This window comes from Lethenteron reissneri, chromosome 34 (genome assembly GCF_015708825.2).
Source record: "Lethenteron reissneri isolate LAM-NWPU_2019-01 chromosome 34, ASM1570882v1, whole genome shotgun sequence".
Taxonomy (NCBI): Eukaryota; Metazoa; Chordata; class Hyperoartia; order Petromyzontiformes; family Petromyzontidae; genus Lethenteron; species Lethenteron reissneri.
The window spans coordinates 8,932,563-8,956,280 of NC_083812.1; the positions used below are offsets into that span (position 1 = coordinate 8,932,563).

Sequence of the window (23,718 nt, forward strand, 5' to 3'; positions counted from 1 at the left end):
GTGGCTTTATAAGATAATCCCTGCTGGTTTGGCTGTACATAAACAGTTCATCTTCTGGACACGTCACTGGTTTTAATGCAATAGAACCTGTGTAAATTTTGCAATATATTTTTAATAAAAGATTTAAGGCTTTTACTTTGGCCTAGACTCGGCAGATTTTTCATAGTGGACTTTGCCACAGCGGTTAGTGTTGTTGCAAGGAATGTATTTGCCACTTATGAATTGGCCATCGTGTAATGTTGGCCAGTGGAGTGAAAGTCCTTTCCACAAATGCTATCCAAATGTCACCATAGCATCGTGACAAATTTAGACGATCCCTGTTTCACAGAGGAGCTGACCAATCAGGCTGCACTTTGATACAGACATCTACGAATGAGTGTGTCTATTTGTGCACTGAGCAGGATGGCCCCACGAATAACAATACGAATAATGGAATCAACCTGCAAAGTTTCGAGTGAACACCTGGCACTCATCTTCATTGGTGGTCGTGAGCCAGGAGTAGAAATTACCCATTGCTATGATGAGAGCCAGTATAGTAATAGTTTAATGACTGTTGACTTCTCAAAAAGTAGTACATGCGTTGGGGGATGATGATGCTAATGATAAATCAAACCCCATTAGGATGCTTGTATGTTTGTTAAACTTTGTTCACACCATATGTAGCCAAACGTGCTAATCGGAGGTGCGGCGGGGGGGTGGGCAACAAACTAAACACAAAAAGCAGTTTTAAAGAAGTTAGTTTTCATTCTTTGGTTCTTTCGGTAAAGTCACGTATAAAGATAAAATAATAAATTAAATAATAGCATACGACGTTTCGATTGCAACACAAGCAATCATCATCAGGTATAATGAAATAGCGACACAAAATCTAACCAGAAAACCACAGACAGAGGGGGGACTCCTTTCCAGGAGGGTAAGGCTGATATATATTTTTTTACTGCAGTATTATCACCAACATTTGTGGCACTTTTCGAGCCAATCTCACAACTCCATCCTAGCGCGACCCACTTTGACCCAGGCTGCCATACGGACTGGGTCACAGTGGAATGTGGTTCCCTGGCAGTGGAGACAGCGCTATGCACTGCAAATTGAGAAACCTGGGCCAATTTTGAGTAAAATCAGTTGCTATTGCACCGTGTTTTCTGGAGAGAAATGTACTGCGTTGCAAACATTTAAATCACATGTGGGCACTATGACAAGTGTATTGGTGAGACTGTGGCAAGATATGCTCTGTTTATACTTCAGTTTTATTTTAAACAGCCGCTCTGTCTATAAAACAGTTATAGAGCTGCCCACTCTTGAGGACAATATTGAAGGATCCCAGTTAACAACAAACATAAAGGATAACATGCTTGACGCAGTCGCTCAATTATGTCTCACACAAAATTACGTGCCAACGGCACGTCAGCAAAAAGGCAGCCTAACCAAAAGCATTGTCTGTTAAATAATTTAACCTTCCGTGACAAAGCCCTCCCACTCATTACAGAAGACCGAGTCTTGCCAGCACTTTGGAGCCACGAGGGCCTCACATGTTCTTCCAGTATACCAAGGGCTCCTGCTTCTTGTGCTTACGTTGTTGGTTTCATTATCTTTGCACGTCACACAGCACAGAAGGAAATGCACGGTCCCAATTATACCGGATAATCAGCACAAGGTACCCCAATCCATCATTTGCATAAGTGTACCTAAGAGAGGTGGTCAACAAACATATGTATATATATATAAAACTCCCATCAGATTGTAAACATCTGCCCATTCTAATATTTTTTTTGACCTGCGCTGAACCACTTCTGGACTCATCCCACCAGTTTTCTAGAATATGATAAGTCAATATGTACTCCGATGTATGAAGATTCTATATGAAGTATAAAAGGGTGTTTGCATGTTTGCATAGAATAATTCCGTGCCTCTTTTAACTGTCATTCATTGTACAATGCCATCAAGTGATTGTATTTTGGAACATTAGAGTTACTTGGTACATTGCAGATAAAAATGTTACTTTTCAATTACTGCAAATAATTGATGGTATCACACAGAGTAAAAAATAACTTCAGGAGCAATTCTAATGATCTGCTACTACTTATTTGGCCAATGTAGCACCATTATAAATACTCATAGATTACAATACCTACTGAAAATCTAGGAGTAATGATTTAAAATAGTCAGCGTGTTGATTTACCATATTTGTCGAGATTTTCACGTAATCAAAGTTTCTTTTTTTTAAATGGAGAACCATTTTTAGATTGAGGAGTGCAGCCTGGTGAGATATTTCGAGTCATGACTTACGTAATAAAAAAAGGCATTTTTTAAAGTAACAATTAGAAACTGTGGGGGTGTTTTACTAATTAACCATGTAATAATTAACAATGTAGTATAATGATTCACTAAAATAATATATACAATTATACTAAAATATCGTGTTTTTAATTTAATTAATATTTATATTAAACCATTAAAAAACATTGCTTAGTTGTCATACATTTTGCAAGATTCTAACTTAAAATAGTAATGCAAGTTTAAAATGTCTGTTGTAGGAGGTTGAGCGATATATTTCTTGATAAAATACTTACTCGCCACGACCATTATTAACGTTTCAGTACAGTGTTAGTAAAAAAATACTTTCACCAATATATTACAGTCTTTATGATACACTGCAATTGTAAGACCACTAAAATTAGTATTGAAATGCTAAACACATTACTAAGATCATACATACAGTTTATTAAACATTTCGTCATATAACCAACATTGAAATATGACAACTTATATAAAAAAAATGAAAAATGCTTATCAAATGCACAACACTCATGAAGGTAGCTGAAAATATCCAGCGAGGCAGTTATTAACAATTGACAGTCCCTTGTGCCACTGATGAGAGGTTATTTAGTACACGAAAATTATATTCCACATTAACAAGCAAATGCTGTTAATACTAACTATTGATACTGAAATGTCAATAGCAGTGAGCCATGTGTGCATGCATTGTCCTAAATTAACATTGAATTTTGACCATGCAGGATTGAAAAATGCCTGTGACTATGGCGATGGATCATTTGCATGTAATTTCGGATGATGTCTACAGAGATTGGTATTTTCCTTGTTCACTCAAAAGCGAAGCTTTGTGAAATCAAATTTTAAAAATGTGTACATCCCAATTATTTTTAATTACGAAAAAACACTCATTTACGTCGTCCAACGTTATAATTATTTAGAGAAAAACAGGGGGCGGAGCAGCGACACAGTGGTTAGCACACTACACCATGAGCTCAGCGCCTTGAGTTTGATTCCAAGCCACGACTCTCATCAGGAGCAAGTGTTATCTGAACCATTCCAGGGCCACCCTTCAACCCACACCGACCAGTGTTTTGAAGTGCACATCAAACAACTCTCACAATCTTCACAGCAGGAGGCTTTCATCCGGTAGCGGATTGACACAAAGGCTGTACAATTTTGAGTCACTAATTTACGGGGGAAAACACCTGTTTGCTTTTTTTATATAAAGCATAGGAATCATGGTTTAAGATGAGGCAAATGTTTTATATAACGAACAATTAAATTACTCACTGAGGCACATTGATTAAATTGCTATGCCTACTGATTATTGGACACAAAACTATTTTGGAACGACAGTAAGTCACTCTTGTTTAATTAGTTGTTTTGGCCATTTGATTAATAAGTTAACAAATGAAAGTAAAGTGGTTTATTAGGGAAAACAATAATTACTGATGTTAATAATAATTACAAGCAATCTCAAATTAACAATCAAACGCTGCAGATTATGACCAATTATCTGAATTCTACCAAAAATATTAAATTAGATCAGATAAGTTTTTAAAAAGTAATTCCAATACTTTATAGATTTTTTTTGTTATAATTGGTTCAGTTGATTAAACCAGAGCATATCTGAAAAATATGGTGTCCAGATATAACCACCTCGATCATTAACATTTTGCCCTTGAGCAATTACATCGTTTCCACTTTGACAAGTGAAAGGTTTTTACGCTTCATATTCTTCACCCAAATGCATAAAGTAAATGTTTAATATGAAGAATACTGCGCTTTCCATTGAACAAGAATGCATGGGTTTAATTGTCTTAATTCTGTTATCTGATAATACTTCAAAGACAACACTGAAGTGGACTATTTGAGATAAATTGTAAACTAAAGATCTTGCGTAATCATCTGTATGAGCATGTTAATTTACAAGCAAAAGCTCAGACATTAAAGTTACCCAATATAAACCTTACTTTTGATAAATGCTTAGGGGTGTTTTTTAATTCTGAACGATATTTTTCTTTTTCTCTTGCTGCCATTGATCTCGAGATCTGAGCTGTTAATAACCTTATGATGCTGGATGTAATCCCCATTGAAACGTCATCACCAATAAAAATAATTGTGAGATTTCTCCCAAACACAAACATCGGTGGTGCTGCTGAAGCAGTTATAAATTTGGCACGTTTGATTCACGTGATACTTTTATTAATTGGCTGTGTCAGGGTGGAGGAGGGTTTGTAACACACATTTTTACACAAACCCAACATAAACCAATTATGAATTATATTGGTCATACGTATACAAATTTATTTTACAGTTAGTTTGCTCCCCCCAAAATGCAAATAAACGTGATTCATGGTATTTTCCAAAATACATTGCAATGTTCGTTTTCAGGACATACATTACTGTACATTGGTATTGCTTACATATCTCACGAAATAGTATTTCGGCGTATATGGAGCTTATTATAGACACGAGTATGTGAGTGTAATTGTGTGTTTACAAGTGACTGCTTTGTGATGGGGAGTGGTAGTGCAGCAGTTAGTGTACTGCACTGTGAATCTGGCCACCTGAGTTTGAGTTCCTCTCATGGCCAACATTCGTGACAAATATCTGGGCCAGTCTTGGACCGTTCTTCGGTGGAAAACGTTGGACCCAGTGTGGTGCATAAACATCAGCACTAAGGAGACGAACATAATCTTAATGGGTGTTCAACTACAGTACGATCCTCAAAAGTCTATGTAGGCTATAAGGGGGATCATTGTCTTTGTACATGTGTGCAGGTACACACACTGCAACGGTTGCAAAAATTGTTGCCTAATGCAGTATTGACACAAACTGTATTGAGCGTGTACCCAGCCTAATTCCTTTATAATTGAAAAAAAAAATCATTTACACGTTTAAAATGTGTAGCCTCTATTCACAGGTCAAAATTACACTTTGAAATATATCAGTAAATTAGGAAGTGTGTTGTCATCCTATTCATTATGTGACGGTGGAATAAAATTACCAAATCAGAATTGTAATGTATTATTTTTGGAGTTAACAAATCGTGTATGCAATTTCAATAAAACTATAACAACCAATCTTGACCCGATTCTATAAGAAATATTAAGCTTTCATCAGATGTTTTCATAGCATGGAGCAGGATGTTTTTCTGTAATGTCACTGGCGATCAGGAACAAACAAGCCATTAATGGAGCTCTAATTACTTTGTATAGTTTATAGATTCTGCCATTTACAATCATTAACCTTATCAAGAGTGCCATATGCCTACTGATGAAGATGCAATTCGTTTAAATTGATAGCGCACTCTGTTACTAGTGTACAATTTAAAACGTAATTTAATTATTTTATGAAAACTTGGACATGTTTGAGACATTCAAAGTACGCTTTGCAATATGTGTTCGTGCCCATTCGATGATCGCAATCACCAATATTATTTAAATTACTGTGTTATACATTATCACGGGATAATTGCGCTGTGATGAGGTGGCTGACTGCTCCGGAGGTCTAATGCCCCTGTCAAATCCCCGAGATGGCTCTGGTGAGATCTTAGGTTTGAATCTCGGCAGCCAACTATGATTAAAAACAGGTTCTAAATTGTAGGAAGGTAATGGTCTCAGCCTGGTTGCTAATCAACGCAAAGTAGGCATACCAGAGTCTCACATTTAAACAAAAAAAACTTAATTTGGCCCAGAACTGATCACTGTGATGGAGTAAAACACTGTTCAAGAATACTGTATCAACAAGTGCCACCTAGTGTTAGGTGAGAGAATGTCATGATTCCAGAAGAGGACCATTCACCTGCACGATGTTATGTTCTGCCGATCAAAAGAGATCCGACAGAACATCCACTCATAGCATAACATGGCTCCAATAGCACCATTGGTGTATATAGTGATACACTGAATAAAAATGAAAAATGTTCAATGGTGATTCATCGTTATTAATGGCTCAAATATGTATGTTTTTGTGTATGGCTTTGTATAGAAACACATCAGTCCACGTCCAGCTCTGACATAGTCAAAACACTGTATCCTTGGGCGCAGCATAATGGGCGTCTTCAATGTTTGCTGAAATTCCAAGGTTCACAATTATGTTAAATGCAGTGGTGCTCTGTGGTTTGCTCAGGATTTCCACAATTACATGCCACAGGGCTTTATGTGATTGTCCACTGGGTGCTATGGGAAATCGGTTCAGCATGAGCTGTTGTGTTCGAGGCAGGTCTAATTCAAGGGGTTCAATGGTTTGGTCCGTGATGAAACATTTATTACTGGGTACGTCGCTGTTTTGTCCAGAGCTGTTGCTTTCGTTCTTCAGCATTGAACCCCGAAATGCTCAACTATTTAACGTGCCAATATAAAACAAGGTGAAATATTTACTTTACCTAACCAAGGTAAATTGTCCCTGTAAATTGTGGTCACGGACTGGTAGATTATCTACTCGTACTATGTATGTCGAACTCCTTTTGCACCTTATGTAGCCAACCGCGCAAATTGGAGGTGCGGGGGAAGGACAACAAACTAAACTTGAGGATGTGCATCAGCAGTGCGCTTTAACATTCTACGTGTCAAATGGGTTTGCATGCAGGGCTCTCATAGTCGTATAGTGTGTATTGCTTGTGTATTGCGTGATTAACTAACTGGCAATGATGGGGTGGGGAAAATAGAATCTCCTCTAAAACAGTAGTGAGAACACATGCAGAATGGACTTTTTTTGTGTGTGAACGGCTGACAGTTGAGACGCAATCACTTAGACAAAAGGAGAATGCTGTCAAGAATATGGATTCTCTGTGAGTGGAAAAGAGTGGCTGCAACCCAGCAGCATCATAGATACACATAGAGACCAACGTTGCTGCATTCATACATGGACACAGGTAGCAATGTTAAACTTAAATACAAGCAGCATGAAGCTAATCGAAGCAAACAATTGAACGTATGCATGATTTAAGATGCCTCTGTTGTCATTTTTAAGTGTCATTGTACGAAGAGCAGCCGCGTTACAATAACACGCTTTAATTCCACGCGCCATTAAGACTGCCTCTACACATATAACGTGACACAAAAAATTGAAGGCAGCATGCTGATGGGATTATCGCAAAGGCACGGTGCACACTGTGCATGCAATGCTGGTATTTCCAAGATCCTTTAACCAAACGCACAATTGGCCATGGTGCTGTGCTATTAAAAGCTTGCCCACCCCTGCAAACATAAGAATGTTCTCTCCATCATCACGGAAAATAATATATCTTGAAACATTACTTGGAAAAAATTGCAATATTACTGAGACATTTTCTATACAAAAACCGTGCAATTGTTTTCAAATTGGCCTCCTCACACAATAATTGTGCCACTTCCCTGTATTTACCACAAGCTTGACCTCTGGCACGAAATCATCTTTCAAGTTTCATAATTGTATATATGATGTCCTGGGACACAATTATGTTATCAATTTGACAACTTAAAATTTTACCACGTTTTGATGTCTTGTCCTTTCATTTGAAACCACGTGTCATACTTTCTTATTTCCATATCAGAACGGGACAATCCCAGATTTCACTATTATCAGTACTTGATATGCACTCTATATAGTAACAGTAGTTTTGCATATTTATAGACCTTTGATGTATATTACAATTAAAATGAGTATTGCTATTACTTATTACTATATACATGCATATGGTTTAGTTGGAAACGTTTGTGAGCAAAGACCACAATCATATATCAAAGTTGTTAAGTATAGGTAATTATTACTTGGTGGCATTGAAGCATGATGCATATACAGCATTGGTTCTTGCAACTTAAATGTCTATCCATACTGATGGTACTCAGATTGTTTTTATTTTGATATCAGAAGCATCTGTGTCCAGTAGATAATGCCAATTGTAACAATTAGTGAACGTACACATAGACAAAAGGCAAAGATCCCCCGTATAGCCTTAACAGACTTTTTGGGCAAGTGCTGTTAGCGAGCACCTATGAAGGACAGGATAGCACACGAGGTGGTGGGTGGCTAGCACCATGCCCGGCCGCCTTTGTCTCCCTAGTGGTGATGTTTACACACCGCACTAGGTACTGATTTGAGACTGATTCAGGTAATCGTCACTGGTGTTGGCCATGAGCGGGAATCGAACTCGGGTCGCCGGGTTTGTGGTGCAGCACGCTAACCACTACACATACACGTAGAGTGACACTGACCACATATTTTCTCTGTGCCATGGTAGTGTAAAGGGGGGGGGGGGGGTCTCAGTACTTTAGGATTGCATACAACTTTGTAGGACAACCGCTTGTGACCTAGGACCTGCTGTTTTGCACCCGTCATGCAAGAACCATTTGTGTACCCGAGTGCATTTTATTGGTACTTTGCGGGCTTTTGTGAGTGTGACACCATCATTCTTCCATTAGAAGGGCATGCGAATTTACAGCATGCTTGCCTTGTGACTGCGGATGGGTACACAAGGCCATTAACGGGACAATGGTTTTATAGCAGCTTTCCTTAATGTGGAGGCACGGGCTCTCTAGCTGCCCTCCTACCCTCTGCCCTTCCCCCCTAAGTCGGGTGGTAGGATGACAGTGGTCGTACTTGTGCCTCACATCAATAGGTTCCGAGTTTGATTCCCAACTGGGTCATTTTTCTGCGTGAAGTTTGTCCACCCCCCTCCTCCCTGTTCTGCATTGGTTTCATCTGGATTCTCTGATATCCTCCCAGAGCTAAAAAAAAACACATACAATGTAACTCGTATTTACAAACATGCCAATGCTGGAAAATTACCTACAAATTACAACATAGCAGCATCACCCCCTACTACAACAACTTGACAAGACCCTCAAGTGAAGCTTTCCTGGGTAAATAAGCATGACTGTCATAAATACAAGACTTGGCTTACAGCTTACTGCTCCTAACACTGCCCTTTTCAGATGCAAAATGTTCCTCTTTGAAGAGCAAAGTCGAAGAAAATACTACATAAATTTAATCAATGTTGGTAGACCTTCATAGATAAGTCCTTGAAGTACAGCTTAATAGTTTAGTTTAATGATGGTATCATTGTATTTGAACACCTAATCCTTATATACTGATACAGAACATTTAGTATGTCTGGAAGCAACCAGGTGGTATGCTGCTTTGGTTAAAGAGTAGACCGATGCCAGCTTCCTGAACTCACTCAACTAAGAACCAATCTACGTGACTTTACCGAAAGATCCAAAGAATAGGAATTCCTGCAGCCACGAAAACTTTAAATCAAGATTTCACTCGACTACATTTTCCCGTGATTAAAAATGCGTTCATCAACTAGGTTTTAAGCTGTAAATGATTTAGTTGCAAAGATTATAAAAAAAAAATGTTGGATTAAAGAAATTGGAATGGCATATCGTTTGAAAAAATATATATACGGACAGAAAATTCCCTTGCAGCTGGTTTGAATTTAGATGGGATGTAACGTCACATTGAACATACAGGGAAAGAGAAATTACTGTGCATACCCCGTATGACTGTTATCTTGTAATGACTTGGTTATGAAGTGGGTGTCTGTTCATTTTCTCCTCAGCTCCATTATGTTGATGGACTATTATAGATAAGCGTATGAGTTGAACACTTAACACTGGTATATTGTGATGCCAAAAACTCAGTTATCAGAATGTATAGCACCTTGCCACTGAGATAATAGCAGAATGGGAATGCATGTTTATTAGCAAGGGGAGGCCGAGTGATGGTCGACAGTAGGATTTCCGCGATATCATTTTTGACGATACGACACGATATTCAACTTTCCGATTTGACAATTATCGCGGTGTCAGTTTTTCACAGCTTTGTAATTGCATTTCACATTTTTTTCTTGTTTTTTTGTGATTTGATCTACAGTACTTTGAACACGAATAGAATTGCTTAATTTTCTATTCAATGGTGGTTCACTCAACATATGCTCCCATAATTTTAAAATCGATAATGCTTACAATTAACGTATTGTAAAAAAATTATGTTAATATAATGCTATCAAATACTCAGTACTTTTTTTAACAAAGCAATAATTTAACGTGTAATAGTATTTCACATATATAACCATTATTGTAAACTAATTTTTTTTGTTATTCCATCAATATTTTTGCCAGGTAATGTACGATTAAACAAGAAACGATAAGCACGATATGTCGATATGTTGTAAATCGGACGCTACGATTATTGTGGATCTCACGTTGTATGATCATGGCAATGGCGCATAGGTTAGAATGTAAAACACCGCGGGTAAAGCAAAGATATAACCTCAACGAATTGTCATTCCTGTGCATGGCAACGTGGTCCATGATTACTCATAGGGCTCATGCAAATTACACAATCACGACTGAGAATTAATCTCAACAACAGAGGTGGGTGACGAGGGGGGCGTTATTTTGAAGGAAAACAATAATGTATAGCACATGTCAATGGTTCAGCATGGCATCTCTTGAACATGTGTCCAAGCACATTGATGTTTTACAACGCACCACATTTTACTTTCCATAAGCAAATGAATTCCATGTAACAAATTGCTTTGATGAATGCTGCTCCCAGATTTAAAAGAAGCATTGTTCTTTGCTGTGGGGATGTAATTGCTGCTCGCAGCTGTCTGAAATTTGGCAACGTAACATTCCTAAAATACAAATGCGCGGCAATTGCAATTGTCGCATCATCTTTCGATGCCAAGGGCAATGCTTGTGGGGCATGGGTGAGGTGATTTGAAGTATACACTGGCAGTTGTTAGCAATCAAAATAATTACATCATTCATTATCTGCATCTGACACACCTTTTGTGGCAAGCCACGTCACTGCTCCTTGATCTCGAGTAATGTAGGAGTCTCTGTGTGTTACTATTAATTGCAATGTATTGAATGTGTCCCTATCTATTAATTGTGTAACTTTTTTTTAAAGATTATACCGGGCAATTGTTGCTTAATTGAACTGGTAATAATGACCAATTAGTGCACACATGGATAGAGTTCAATGTATACGTGAACACACTTTATATTTCTTTAACAATTTTGACATTAATTACAACTATGTTATGTAGTACGATTTACATATATAACATATACATATATGTGTTGCTTCTCAAAACACCACAACGTTTTAAAATCATGTGATGTTTTACAAAAATAATCGTAAACGTTTAGCAGAGTACGTTTAGCAATGTTCATTCAATTTAAATGACGTAGCATTGTCAATGACACACCATGTACATAATACGTTTTTTTTTGGGAATCTTGTCACTCTGCACGAGCACATGATGACTGGCTTGTCTGCATAAACGGAAATTTATCTGCCTGGGAGCGTGGCCATTACACAATGTCAGTGGAACAAAATTGTGCCACCGATATAAATAGCAGTATTATAATATTTGTAGTTAACAAAGAATAGGCAGTACAACAATTTACCCCCCCCCCCCACCCCTACAACGATGTGATCAGTTGTCACAATTAGGAAACACGTCTTGATTCAAGAGTCAAGTATTTTTCGCAAATTTTTTTGTGTGTCGTTTGTATTGTTTATCACTTCCAATGTCTCACGTGTCGTGTTGCAATCATGCATAACCGACTTAATGTCGTATTGGAATACAATTACAATTAACTTAAACTTTGACTTAAAAGTTTCGTGATAAATTCACGTAGATAGAAAAATACACATAACGTGATTAAAAAATAAGGCTCCCCGATGGGTTCTCCCTTATCTCCGGTTGGAGCCAATATTTTCACGGAGAATTTTGAGATGGACGTCATCCAGGCACTACACCCCTCCTTGTGGAAAAGGTACGTGGATGACACGTTTGTCATCTGGCCACATGGCCGACCGGCTCTGAACCAATTCCTCAACCACATCAATTCCATACACCCAGTCATCAAATTCACTATGGAGGTAGAAAAGGATGACATGCTACCTTTCTTGTATGTCCTAATCAAAAAGAGAACAGATGGCTCAATGAGCCATTCTGTCTACAGGAAAATAACCCATACTGACACCGACCTAAAACCTGATTCCCACACATCCATCCCAGAAAAATTTCCTCATCAAAACGCTACACCATAGAGCTCAATGTATCTCCGAACATGAACACCTAACCAGTGAACTCAAACACGTACACCAAGCTCTCAAGGCGAATGGATATTCTGACTACACAATCCGCAAAGCCATCACCCCAACCGTGAGGAAGGAGCCATCTGAGGATCCTATCAAAACCATCACCTTGCCATACATAGCAGGGGTAACCAAAAATATTTCCAAAATCATGAACAAACACAAGATCCAGGACCGACATGCAATATCCCGGTGTCTACAAACTAAGGTGTATCTGCGGCAGCAGTTACATTGGGGAAACTCAGCGACATGTCTCGGGACCGTGTTCGTGAGCATAAGGCAGATTTGTAACACGGTAGGACAAATACTTCTGCCATGGCTGATCATTATTTTAATGCTGCTGGCTCACACGAAATTGATTTATCTAAGACGATGGTACTTTGCAAGCCTACTGGCTATCAACAAAGGTTCGTTCACGAAGCCATCCATAGATACAGACACAGACACAATTTCAACCGAGAGGATGGTTATAAACTGAGCAATCATGGAAAGATGTCATCAACCACTTTGGGTCATAACTTGATTTGTGTTTCTTGTCAACCTCCACCGTCAGCAGTGTGGGTGCATGGAGCAAGGCACAATGATTGCCTGGCGGCCCTTTGATTGGTGGAGACCTGCCGCAGGAGCCGTTGCTTTTCTCCTACATTAACATAAGCTGCCTCGCCCATGCTGCTGACACACTTGGGCTAAGCCCATCTCTAAACCTTTATAAACATTTGACTTTAGAGGCTAACCCCCCTTTTCCTGATGACGACCGCTTGTGTTGTGATCGAAATGTCACGGTTTTTTGTTTTTATTTTATTTTTACTACCGAAAGAACCAGAATAAGTCTACATTATAGAATGCCAAAGCGCTCACTCATTTTAATAACAATTGCTACAGTCTACATTATAGACTGCCAATATGTTCACTAGCTTAAAAAACAGGCTACAGTCTACATTATAAACTGCCAGTACACTCAACGAGGTTAAGAACCAGGCTATAATCTACATTTTAGACTGCCAGTACATTCACCGAGGTTAAGAACCAGGCTACAGTCTACATTATATACTGCCAGTACACTCACCAAGGACAAGAACCAGGCTACAGTCTACATTATAGACTGCCAGTCCGGTCACCGAGGTTAAGAACCAGGCTACAGTCTACATTATACTGGTAGGAACCTCCTGGTTACACCAGCCCACAGGGGATTATTGTGTCCGTCCATCCGTCGTGCAGGGAGGGGCTGGGTGGGGAGGGAGGGGCTGGGTGGGGAGGGGCTGAGTGGGGAGGGTGGGGAGGGGCTGGGTGGGGAGGGTGGGGCTGGTTAGGGAGGGGAGGGTGGGGAGGGGCTGGGTGGGGAGGGTGGGGAGGGGCTGGGTGGGGAGGGTGGGGCTGGGTGGGGGGTGGGAGGGGTGGGGCTGGGTGGGGAGGGGCTGGTTACCCCGTGGTGCCCTTATAAAACTCAACGTTTAACCTACTCACGCCGGCTTGTACCCGCCCTCACAGTCGGGCATATTTGCGGAACCGCCGTTGACCCTGGCCATTGACCGAGCAACCCAACGTTCCTACCAGCTCCCTCCGCAGGAATGTGTTAGACTGTCAGTACACTCACTATATTTAATAACCAGGCTACAGTCTACATTATAGACTGCCAGTACACTCACTCCGATTAAGAACCAAGCAACAGTCTACATTTGTGGGTTTTTATTATTTTTATTTTAAAAAATGTATTCACTTTATTTTTATTTTTCTATCTAAGTGACTACTGAAAGAACCAAGAATACAATTAACTTTTCATACATTATAAATAATGTATTCTTACATGAACAATTTGTATGCATATTTTGTAAGCATAATATATTTTGCTAGTATAGATTTCACCAATTAATCAACAAATAGATAAATTACTGACGTAGCACAACATTTCTTTTATGCTAACCGCACATTCACAAATATATTCCCAAATCAGTCAATTTTGCCACGTATATGTCATGCTTTACATCACATTGGCACAGGTGTAAGTTGATTTAGCCACTTATTCACCTGCACAAAGAGGTGCATGCAAAATATGATATCATCCAATATTAAATGACATTGAAGGAGGATATGTTCCATAAATCAATGCTGTAGCTTACTGAATTTCACATACTACATTCATCTTCATCAGCCATGATCTATACACTGCTGAATGCTGGCCTTCCCACAGCTGTCCACATCTCTCATGGTCTCGTGGTGTCATGATATAACGATCCATCTGACTGCTGCACACCACCCGTTGGCATCACTCCATCTTAATAGTTAACTTCTTCTCGGGCCCTGTTCTTACATTTGGCTGCCTGCCGCATTAGCCTTCAACAACGGTATTTTTTTCTCGCAACGTATCCTGCCCAAACTGTTTTACTATTACGACGTAAACATTCCGTGTTAAATTTGCGTGTGTTTTCTAAACCGGGTGTCCCTCCATCTGTCCCTCAATGTAATTCAGAGCACCAACCTTTCAATGCTTCTTTGCACGCTTCTCAAGTTTTGTTCATTTTTTTTGCATTGATGTCCACGTGCCCGTTTCAAATGGCACAGCAGGTAAATACACACAAATCAATAACGTTATTCTTTAGACACATTGCTGTTTTGTAAAATTGATGCAATCATCCATGTTATTACACATCAAGGCCCAAATGATAATTATAATAATAAAACATTTCTAAATAACATAACCCCTTTAGAAAAATGGAATAGCAAAATTGAGATTGCAGTCACAAATATATTAGAATTGGAGCCAGAAAAAAGAGGTATGTTCTTGCCAAAGTTATTCACATTGGTCTGAGAAGGTGTTATAAAAATAAAATTTCTTTCACAAAATTACATAAATAAAGGCAGAAACGTAGATTGAAAACAAATAATAACTCTTGTATTGCATGTACACAATTGAATTACCTACATTGTATTTCGTGTGTGCACATTGGTTAAGCACTGCGGATCTATTATTATGATTGACGTGCACACACACGCTTGTGCAAAAGCAGGGTGCCTGCAACGTTATCTGCTTTATATTCCTACACAGATGCTTAAAGATACATTACTGCTCAACCAATCTTAATTATAATAAATATGCTACGACATGAATTCGATGTGGCATTAAGATATCCGTTTTGTTACCACAGGCTGCTAAATACAGTTGTTTTACTTTCAATGTTGCTGAGCTTTGCCACACACTAACACGTGTTATTTGATGCCCAGGACATGGGGATTACTTGTGTTAACTTTATAAGCATGAGAAAATTAATATTCACATTTTTTTATTTATAAAATGCTATTAAAATAATAGTGCACACCCAAAAATGTGAAAAAAAATTAAGAAAAGTGTTTTTGATATTTTGCACAATAGGGTACAAGGACTCAACAAATAATAAAACATGCGCCAAATTTTTCACATATTTGTCCTGTCCAATTATAATTAATGTATTATGAACAAGAGCCACAATAGCAGCATCAGCAAACAACAACATGAAACCAATAATAATTTAGTTGCCACGCATGGTCTGGCAGTCTTTGCTCTACTTTCAATAGTTTTCACTTGTTCAGCAACACATTTTTCATTTCTCCTTTAATGCAGTCCTTCAATCAGCATTGCCAGCTCTCCAATATTCACTTCTTCGCTTTTATTATATTTCATCTGCACAATCTCTTCATATGGCACACTAAAGGTCAATCTCATCATCTCGGCTCTATTTAAACCTCGGCTAGCTTTTCAGAAGATGCCGTCACTCTGGAATGGGATTTGACAGTGAAGATGGATATGCTTGACCCATGTCAGAGATAAGAGATGGAAGGTAATACCCCACATTTGTCTGGGTATGAATGCAAAATGCTTATAAAAGGAGATTTTTCTCACACCTTTCTCCGAGTGGCTGAAAAAATCAGTTTTTGCTTTTATCTCTCGATTTTTTACGACACATTTTTTTTCGTTCATGGTGATATTGATATTGTTGTTTTAAATACTAAAGCAAATCACATAAAGTACATTTATCAGAGCATATGTGTTGGACAATACCTGCATATTACACAATTTCTGACACTTTTTTTTGTTGATATTGGTATTTCTATATTTGTGTATATAACTATTGTTTTATTACAGCATTAATTTATGCATAAATCAATACAATATTATTGTTAATACTGATTTCAAAGATTCTATAGATGTTTACTCTTGCATTGAAATAGTACAATAATGTAATATCAACATTAAAACAATAACAATAATTGGTAGCCCTTTTAACAATCCATTATTGAATCAAGGCCTCCCCTCTGCGCCATGTTGGTCATGGAGGTTTGACCATACTTCACCATGCTGGTCAGTGCAGGTTGATGACGAGACGATCCATGACCAGTTCAGGAATCACTCGCCACTAGCCATCAAACAAAGACGGTCGCTGCATCGCACAATTTCAGAAGCGCTTCTGATGCTGTCTGGAATGCTCTTCATGTATTAGGAAGTTACTGGAAATATGCACTTTTATATCTATTATATCTAGATTGAAAACTCGTTGATTTAGAACTGCTTTTTGTGTTTAGTTTGTTGTCCTTCGCCTGCTTCTCCGATTAGTATGGTTGGCTACGTATGGTGTAACATACATACACATGGTGTCATTCAGAACCCAGACTACTGATTTAACACTGCAGTACGTGAACCACTGTCCCAGCCACCACTCTACCCACGATGCTCATTACTTAAATGAAATACAGGAAACTTCAGAATATTTCATTTCACACAGGAAATATGGGACCGTTACAATGTCATTGTTAGAATTGCATTTGGGTCGTGATTACGTTGCTTTAACAGAAAAAAAGAGCAACCATGAGCTTGGTAGAAGACTGTCACAGTCTGGTTTCAATTTTCCGAGACTCACTTCATTCAGAATCAGAATCTGTATTTAGACTGGAGGAATCCAATGAGCTTTGCAGCTCTTTTTCACAGATGTCCAGTAGTTCAAGTTTTTTTTTTATTCCAAAATGTTCACTGCCTTAATGCATAAAACATTTTTTAAAAATTGGATGGATGTTATCCTGGAGACTTTTAGACTCATAAAAGGATATTCATGAGTTTCAATACTTCCGTTATTAAGGCAGAGTATGCAAAACGACTGCAATGGATTTATTTATTTATTGTTTTTAACTATTAAGCAAACCGATTAAAACACTTGACATTTGGAATTCAATTGCAAATATCATGGTGGTTATATTCAGCAACAACGGCTAGGTATTCTTCAAGAGATTATTGTTGCATCAATAATTACAATTAACATATTGGCCTCCAGACAAATAAAACCATGTTTGATTTAGTGCTCATGGTGGCAGTCTGGCATGTTTAAAATTATAAATCTTACCTGTCGTGATGCCTCGCTATACATGTATTATTGGTCCCTTGAATGCCCATTGGCTTACGACAAAGGGCACACTTAAATAAAAAAAACAATTGTGCTCGACGTAAAAACAGTGTGTTCCGATTAAAGTCTTATATCAAGGGAAGTGCAGCTGTGAGCCTCGAGATGACTTTAATAGCCAGCATTTGTTTTGTCCCTTTTTTTCTATCTGCAATTTAAAACTGCTGAAACTTTGTGAGCACATTCTAATTGCATTTTTCAAAAAGCAAAATAACTTGCCAAATGTGCAACGTTAAATTGGACACGTTAACATTGCGCGTGTAGAAAAAAAAGGAAACGTGTAAATTGCTTCCAGTTAGGCTCTCGCATTGTTAACGGAATTGTATTACATCTTTGGGGAGCCACGACATTGTGCATACTTTTTAACTACTCCACATTGACGATATTTGAAATAATTTGCATGAGTTACACTATACACAATACGTATCTGTGTGCGCGCACAGTGCTTGTTTGTTGAACATGTAACGTGTGCTGTTTCATATGCTAATTGTCACTGTTTTTGCGTCGTATTTTTTTCTGAGCCGTGATGACAGCTACAGCCATTAGAAGGCAACTGTAAGCAATGGAAATCCAGTGATTTCAATGCACTTTCAGAATTCCATGTTAGATCTTTTGACACAATGGCAAGATTCATAAAAGGTGTTGTCAGGTTAAATTCGATTTGTAGAGAAATCAAATGTAGAGTTATTTTATTGCACGTTTTATTACACTTGTCTACCTAGGAAAGCCTCACTGAATATTGATGATCTTTTACAGCAGGGTCCTGCAAATATTTCACAGTAGGGAGCGATGATGGCCATTTCTTTCCCAATTAAACAACTTGCCAGCAATGTATCCAGTTTTGCAAATATGGACCATGATTGCTGGCCAACAATAGCGTACTCTTTTTTGAATTACATCACGGGATCTTTGACGTTCAAAGTGAAGCGGACGGCGTGTATTTCTTGGTTATTGTTCATGCAGTATTAACCAGGGCCACCCACCAGGTGCAAACCACGAACCTCTGCCTCCTGGCTGCTGCCGGGTCATGTCATTGCCCCAGCTACTGTACTTACAATATGTATTTCCTTATTTTGCCTCACTTGTACCATCGAGCATATTTTGCTTCAGTCTAAAGTAGGACATATGTAAAAACACTTAATTATTACATTATTCTTGTAAATGTATTCATTGTATGGACTATTTGCCCTTTCTTTTTGCAATGTAGGGACAGTTGATGCATGCTTCTTATAGGTATAATTCTGATCCTCGCATTGCACATTTTTAGTGCTCCGTGGTTATGGATTTAAGAGAGATAATTAATCATGATGTTACAAAAAGTAATTTTGGGGGAAATGCAGCGAATTACGAAAGAATGATTTGTTGAAGTGGACTTTTCAGTGACGTAGGGGCCACTTAGCTGCTTATTGATTTGAGCACTGCATGACCTCTGTCATATGCGCATCAACAATCACACAGTGGTAATTTAAGTTAGACCCAAAGGCCAGACAAATGAACAATCAATACATCGAGTCAGAGTTCTGTGGCTTCCTTCTGAGATTACACCATTTGTTTTTCCACTCTTCCCATTATAGTTCCCTCTCCCACCGTCCCTGTCCATATATATTCCATATATATATTTTGTGTGTGTTTTTTTGTCTTTTTCTTCCTGCATATGTTCAATATTAAATGATACTTTGGTAAACGCACTTATACAAATAGGTTATTTCAACATTGCATTGATTCTCATAGACCACAGGCAATGCTACACTAAATGGAATCAATGGCCTATTACCGAATAAACATAAGCTGGCAAAAATAGACATATGTGGTCAATTTATACCTTAATAGGAAATAAATTAAGACATCCGTGCTGGTATTTGGAAACATAAGAAACACAATATTAATTTTCCTGAATTGGCATGTGTTTGTGAAGACACATTCTTGTTCATGATTTTTCAAAGTGTGTATTTGACAATATAGTACATTGATTGACTATTTTATCAGCAGAGACCCCATTAAGAAAACACGAGCTTTTTAAATGGTGAATTGAATGTGGAGCAAGCATGCAAAGGTTCAATTCTGCAATTGCTGGCAGAATGGCATCCACTGGAGCGGAGCTCTAAAGATGGCATTTAGACGGCCCACAACTATCTAGCAGCGCAATACCGAGCGAAGACGGCAGCGACGATGGCGACGAGACGACAGCAACGACGAGATGATCCAATCCCAGAACCAGCAGCCTTGAGCTCCCGCTCTCAGCCCCATTTATGCTTCCAGTGCGGCCTGGCTCCACTCTAACCGTGCCTCCCTTCTCAAACCCACTCGCAGGTTCAAGGGGCTTCCAAATAGGGCCCTCCATGACCCTTGCCCCAGTTCCTCCGCCCTGCCGACACACCTGTGTATATGCTCACCGGCGTGTGCACTGTTTGTCCACCACAGTTGCCGCTGCTGGTCACCAGCCGGCGCTATTACACTACATATATATTACGTAGCTCTTAATTGATGTTTATTGTTCAGAGACCATGTTTCATTGAATGTCTGTCCAAATTTACGGTCCTTCAAATAGTGTAAAAAATACAAACATGTTTCGGGTTAAAATATTTACAATTATTTAAATTTGGAGTACAAAACCATTGGATCACAGGTCTACATTATTATATATTCTTAATCAGCGTTCTGCACGTTGTGTGTCATCACTGCGCATCATGGGAGCAAAAGTATTGGAATTAAATTGTTGCTGCTTAAGTGATCTTCCACAATAAATAATAGTTTTAATAAATAAAACAGGTATTATAGTCAGTCACTGGGAGCAAGAGTAAATTATTTATTTTTAAGGCCTGTTGGCTGAAATATTAAGATTTTAATTTGCCGTAACAACTGAAAAACATTATCTTGGTTTTATTGTTACTTATCTAGTAATGTACAGCTCCTAAATATTGCAAACTACATTAATTATTAGCACTGTATTCTATTGTAAAATTATATACACAGAACCAATTATATATATTGATTCATACATGTGTATTAGGTTCTGCGTCATTAAGAACTGTCCACCACCTGACACGGCCAAGCAAATTAATGTTCACATGTATATGTTAATGCTCGATTGGCAGGTCATGTGCTGTGGGATGAAGTGTGGGTACTAGCACCATTTCCGAGAACATATGGCCTGCGCGCAAGAGTTGGCCAAATGATTTGATGGGCTCTCTAGAGCGCCTTCTAGTGGTGGAACATCTGCCAGCAGTTGTGAAAATGAACAATTGCAGGGAAGCACCAATGCCTCATATTCTGTACTGCTGAATTGTATTTCGTTTTTTTTTTAGTCCTTGGTGCATTTTAAGACTGAATAAAATGATGGATGTATCTCGTCACATGCGGCCCTTGGCTCTCCCGTGATAACATTTGGTTCCCCTCAGTAAATATATTCACTTTTTCCCCACTGAGTATCCATCAAAAATGCTTTCCATCCATTCACGGAATGAAAAGCCACATATCACCTCGTATAATATTTCAGCTCACATGAACATCAATGTTGTAAATGTACAAAGGAAGAAATGGGTATTTCTATTGTCAACTGCATGCCTTCGTGAAGAAATTATTTTAACAGTGGCGGAAGCAGCAACATTGAAAATGTACATGGTCCGCCATGCATGGCGGGCACTGTGAGTGCTCCAAGAGCTCTGTGGGTGCACCTGAGAAATTTGCAAGGCAAGTGATTGATTGCAGGTTGGTGTCTTTGCTATGATCCAGCAAGAACTTAATGAATTTACTCTGAATGGTCTGTCAGTCATACGTGAAAGAGCTATGCTGGTAACATCAGGATTCCTTGACTCCCTGTTCACAGATTTTGCTCACATTGTATTAATCACTTCACATGAGCTATGCGTTTGCTGGCGGCAGCTTGCACTAAAATCTATGTAGACAATAATAATAATAATACATTTTTAGTAACTTTATTTAAAATTTATTATTTAATTGTTACTATTTTTCTATCTACGTGACTTTACCGAAAGAACCATAGAATATGCGTGTAGACAACCTTGCTGAGTTTGGTTACGGTCCCATTTTAAAAATTAATCTTCTCTGGCTTATAGTTATACCCACCTTTGTAATTCTGTGGTTTATTATTGCATTAACATTTTCATAAACCCCTCTCTAGTAAGGATGGAAACAAATTCAGAGCCAATGCTATCGATAAATAGTTTTATTGAAGATATAGCCATAAAAAAACTTTTAAAAAAGTAACTGATATGAAAAAGAATCTAAAGTTGCACTAGCTCGCTATTGTATTTAGAGGATCCAGTTGCATTACACAAAAAATGGGTCACTGATGCGCTCGGATAAAAAATAGAGATCTCCTCTTCTCTGCGGCCTTATTATACATGCTTACGATTATCTATGGACACTACAGGGTCTGCGAAAACCCTATTATCCCTGGCCATATTTTTCCCATTGTCCACAACTTTTTCCTGTAGGTATTTGGAATGGCATCCTTTGAAACCACACGGTTTTGTGAATAACAGGAGTCACACGGCAAATTAATCCTATTTGTGGTAATCGATGATTTTACCATGCAGGTAAGAGGAATAGAATTGCGTATAACCGCGTGGAACATTGGATCACAGTATTGGTCCCCCATATTTCCGCATATGGGAATAGTTCTCCTGCATTCATTTAGTCATATTCTGTTGTTTCGTACCCATGATTGTCTCTTTACGAGCTCAAATGGTGACCTGAAATCAAGTGAAAATGTAACCAATATGAATGCGGTTATTTTGATACCTTAATTTATACAAAATAAAACCACTTTGGTTTGTAAAAAAAAAACATTGGTACTTTTTAAAATCAATTAGCATTGTTGAAAGTGCAATCGTATACGATGTGTATGTGTGCACTTGCAAAATACATCAACAAATGCGCTGTTATGTATACGATATCTGCGTTAAAAGTTTCATCATTTGCACTCTCCATGAAAGGAAGTGTAAATATGGACAAACTTAGTCTGATTTGACCTTCACCTCCTGTAAAATAAATGCAGTTTTTAATAGGATGAGGAGTGTCTATTCACTCTTAGGGTTTTTTCAAAGCCAGTTGGAGTCCACTTTTAATGCAGGATGTGAACTGTGTAGCATACCAATTTTACATCATTGTTTTAATAAGTGCCATATTCTACAATTTCACACGGTGAAAGAATTAACACATTAATAAAACAAATAAATTAACCATGGTGTGAAACATGACTAAAAAACTACCAAACTATATGACGCATTAAAGGACTTATTTGCTTTAACAGTATTTTGCTAATAACAAATTGCTTATGAAATCGTTAGCACAAATCTGTTAAAATAAAATACGACAGCCAATTGAAGACCATAGGGTACTCGAAACATCATTGCTAGTTGGTTTTAAGACAGGAAAAGAAAATTGATCACAAAATGAGCAAGAATCTATAGTAGAAGCTACACAAGTCTGAATTCGTTACATATAAACCATATGTGAATGTCCCAAGGACAGATATATTGATTCTGAAACAGACAGCAAATATTAATGAACGACTTACCATTCAAGCTGGCAATTAAAAGAAGGTTGGTGTTTCCTTGGTGGTTATATAATTAGCAGGCTTGCTTATATGAATTTGCATGGCTGTTAAAAAATATTGTTCCGTAATTATGAATGTCCCTTAGTAAAAATCACACATGTTCCAATTATGAGCACTGCTTATTTTATGTAGGTGGTAACCACTCATGCAGCTGCATGTTTGCGAAATAGGTTTTTCATTATCGGTGCTAGGCAGGAGGTGGTAATTATAAGCTTATGAGAATTACAGAGATGAATGATGGCTATTCCTGATTGCATTTAAGTAAATCAAATTTATGTCAAAATATAATGAAAATGTCAAAATATAACTCGCTTAATAAGCATTGTAATTCTT

The 23,718-nt window shown here is 38.2% G+C and overlaps 1 long non-coding RNA gene across 1 annotated transcript in view; it reads right to left on the minus strand.

Moving 5' to 3' along the window:
- LOC133350470 (uncharacterized) overlaps nt 1-23,477 on the minus strand; it is a 57,484-nt gene extending 34,007 nt beyond the window's left edge. The window contains exon 1 of the long non-coding RNA XR_009756078.1: nt 23,347-23,477. This is a non-coding gene — a long non-coding RNA (uncharacterized LOC133350470). The remainder of the gene's footprint in view (nt 1-23,346) is intronic.
- Between the last annotated feature and the right edge of the window lie 241 nt (nt 23,478-23,718).